The sequence below is a fragment of the Papio anubis genome, unplaced genomic scaffold, assembly GCF_008728515.1.
Source record: "Papio anubis isolate 15944 unplaced genomic scaffold, Panubis1.0 scaffold2426, whole genome shotgun sequence".
NCBI classification, from domain to species: domain Eukaryota; kingdom Metazoa; phylum Chordata; class Mammalia; order Primates; family Cercopithecidae; genus Papio; species Papio anubis.
The window spans coordinates 2087-5483 of NW_022162487.1; the positions used below are offsets into that span (position 1 = coordinate 2087).

General features: G+C 51.0%; 1 protein-coding gene across 1 annotated transcript in view; it reads left to right on the forward strand.

Annotated features, from left to right (window-relative positions):
* The window catches only part of LOC116272882 (MORN repeat-containing protein 3-like), a gene marked incomplete at its 5' end in the record, with an annotated part of 2501 nt that extends 1346 nt beyond the window's left edge, over positions 1-1155 (forward strand). Inside the window, one exon of the mRNA XM_031661746.1 lies at positions 896-1155. The remainder of the gene's footprint in view (positions 1-895) is intronic.
* Between the last annotated feature and the right edge of the window lie 2242 nt (positions 1156-3397).

Sequence of the window (3397 nt, forward strand, 5' to 3'; positions counted from 1 at the left end):
AAAAAAACAAAACTCGCTGGGCACGGTGGCTCACGCCTGTAATCCCAGCACTTTGGAAGGCCGAGGTGGGTGGATCACGAGGTCAGGAGCTCAAGACTAGCTTGGCCAAGATGGTGAAACCCCATCTGTATTAAAAATGCAAAAATTGGCCGGGTGCGGTGGCTCAAGCCTGTAATCCCAGCACTTTGGGAGGCCGAGATGGGCGGATCACAAGGTCAGGAGAGCAAGACCATCCTGGCTAACACGGTGAAACCCCGTCTCTACTAAGAAATACAAAAATCTAGCCGGGCGAGGTGGCGGGCGCCTGTAGTCCCAGCTACTCGGGAGGCTGAGGCAGGAGAATAGCGTAAACCTGGGAGGCGGAGCTTGCAGTGAGCTGAGATCCGGCCACTGCACTCCAGCCTGGGCGACAGAGGGAGACTCCGCCTCAAAAAAAAAAAAAAAATGCAAAAATTAGCCGGGCGTGGGGGCAGCCACCTGTAATCCCAGCTACTCAGGAGGCTGAGGCAGAGAATTGCTTGAACCTGGGAGGTGGAGGTTGCAGTGAGCTGAGATTGTGCCACTGCACTCCAGTCTGAGCAAGACTCTGTCTCAAACAAACAAACAACAAACAAAAAAAACATTTCACTGAAGACCAGTATATTCCAGTCCTGCTCGAAACCTTCTGTTTGCACCCTGGGCCACATAACTGGGCTGGGCACGGGGTTGAAAGGAGGTGGTCTGGCTTCTGAACACCCTTGAGTAAGGCAGTTGGCCTTCAGCCTCCATTTGCACATCTGTCCAGTGGGGTCTTGTCCAGTCCAAGCCCTCCTGAGCACGATGTGAGGGTTTGAGGAGAGGACACTGGTACAGAGTCTTTCAAATGCCAGCTCCACTATCCCCCTCTCCCCTGCAGAGAAAAAAAAAACGCTTCAGGAGAAATTCGAGCCTGCATCACCTGATCCCTCAGACCAGTGCGGCTCTGTCTGGAGGAGTTAGCAGCGGCTCCCGGCGTGCCCCTGGCACCCTCAGAGGGCCCCTCACTCCCCCCAGCACTGGGTCGTTCCTTGCCAATAGGAAGGCTGGTGCTTCTCTCCCAGGCTGGCCTCAAGACCCTCTTCATTCTCTGATCTCATCCTGGAGTGCATGACAATAAAGAATAACCAGGTGGTATAAGCCTGGGCCTATGGGGTAAGGATGGGGCACTCGAGGGGGCTCAGGAGGGGTTTCAGGTTTAGAAGAGGGAAGATCTGCCTTGGCTGGGCTGCCTGGGCTTAGCTTGGGGGAGTAAGGGCAGGTCTTAGGCCAGGTGCAGCGGCTCATTCCTGTAATCCCAGCACTTTGGGAGGCCACGGTAAGAGGATTGCTTGAGGCCAAGAGTTCGAGATCAGCCTAGGCAACATAGCAAGACCCTGACTCTACAAAAAAAATTTTAAATATAAAAGAAAGGAAAAGAAAAAGAGAAAGAAATGGCAGGTCCCCTGTGAGATAACCCAGATAACCCAGAGAGAAGGTCTGCATCCTGCCACACTGGCTGCCAAGATTTGAGATTATAAAATTTCCTGACCATTTCTCAACCTAACACAAGGCTCTCAACCTTGAAATCCCATGGCAACTTTACAAAGTTGTGGAAGCCCAGGTCCCATGCCCAGAGATTCACAGATTCACATCTAATTCATCCGGGGTGAGGCCTGAGCTTTCAGAAAATTCCCCAGGTAATTTTTTTTTTTTTTTTCCAGTAGTCTCCCTCTGTTGCCCAGGCTGGAGTGCAGTGGTACAATCTCGGCTCACTGCAACCTCTGTCTCCCGGGTTCCCGCCATTCTCCTGCCTCAGCCTCCCGAGTAGCTGGGATTACAGGTGCATACCACCACACCCAGCTAATTTTTGTATTTTTAGTAGAGATGAGGTATCACCATGTTGGTCAGGCTGGTCTCGAACTCCTGACCTTGTGATCTGCCCACCTCGGCCTCCCAAAGTGCTGAGATTACAGGAGTGAGCCACCAAGCATGGCCTTTTTTTTTTTTTTTCTGAGACGGAGTCTCTCTGTCACCCAGGTTAGAGTGCAGTGGCACAATCTCAGCTCACTGCAACCTCCGCCTCCCTGGTTCAAGCAATTATCCTGCCTCAGCCTCCTGAGTAGCTGGGATTACAGGCACCCGCCACCATGCCCGGCTAATTTTTTGTATTTTTAGTAGAGACAGGGTTTCACCATGTTGACCAGGATGGTCTCGATCTCCTGACCTTGTGATCTGCCCGCCTTGGCCTCCCAAAATGCTGGGATTACAGGTGTGAGCCACTGCTCCCAACCAAACAGGGCAACATTCTTGAGAGATCAGATGTTCTCTTGCATAATGGGCAGGTGAGCTCTGGAGTCACACTGCCTGGGTGTGAATCTCGGAGCTGTGTTTTCTTGGGGATGTCACCCAGACTGTTCCGTAGGTCTCCTCACTTGCAATATGGGGCATTAACAGTACTTGCCACCTGGGGTTACTGTGGTTAGTTACTGTGAGGATGAGATAAGGTGGTGGTTTTTAACTGTGGGTAGGATTTTGTCCCCCCTCAGCCCCACTCCTTCTTGGGGACATTTGGCAATGTATGACATTTTTGATGTCACAACAGGCAGGAAGAAGGTTACTGGCATTGAGTGAGTAAAGACCAGGGATGTTGTTAAGCATGGTGCAATGTCACCATGCTACCAAAAAAAAAAAAAAAAAAAAAATCAGCACCTGTAATCCCAACTACTTGGGAGGCTGAGGGAGGAGAATCTCTTGAACCTGGGAGGCAAAGGTTGCAGTGAACCGAGATCGCGCCATTGCACTCCAGCCTGGGTGACACAGCGAGACACACCATATGGGTTGGAGGCAGAGAACAGAAGTGTAAAACCCCTGAAATACCACGATTCTAGCTAAGAACTCAGCAAGAGGCACATAGCACATAGTAAAGCCTCAATAAACACCACTGACCTTACTGAGGTTCTCTCTGACCCCTAAGTCATAAGTGGGTGGCCTCACCAAGGGTGTGGTTCTCAGTCTGTACCTCTGGCACTGGGAAGCCCCGCCTGGCCACCCTAGAATGCACAACTAATCATAACTTCCAGATATGGAGCACTCACTCTATTCCAGGCCCTGTGCTGACAGCTTCGCGGCAAGCATTCTCTCCTGGGACTCCCCGACAACAGTGAGGTGTCTTGCTATTCCTGCCATTTTAGAGGAGGAAACTGAGGTTCAGGGAGGATCACAAGTCATCAAGCTAGTACTGTGCTTAAACTTAGGTCTAGCTGCTCTAAATATGCAGGAGAGTGTATATAAAGGGTTTACCATTTAAAAAAAAAAAAGTGAGGAACGGGCATGATGGCTCATGCCTGTAATCCTAGCACTTTGGGAGGCTGAGGCAGGTGGATCAAGAGGTCCGGAGTTC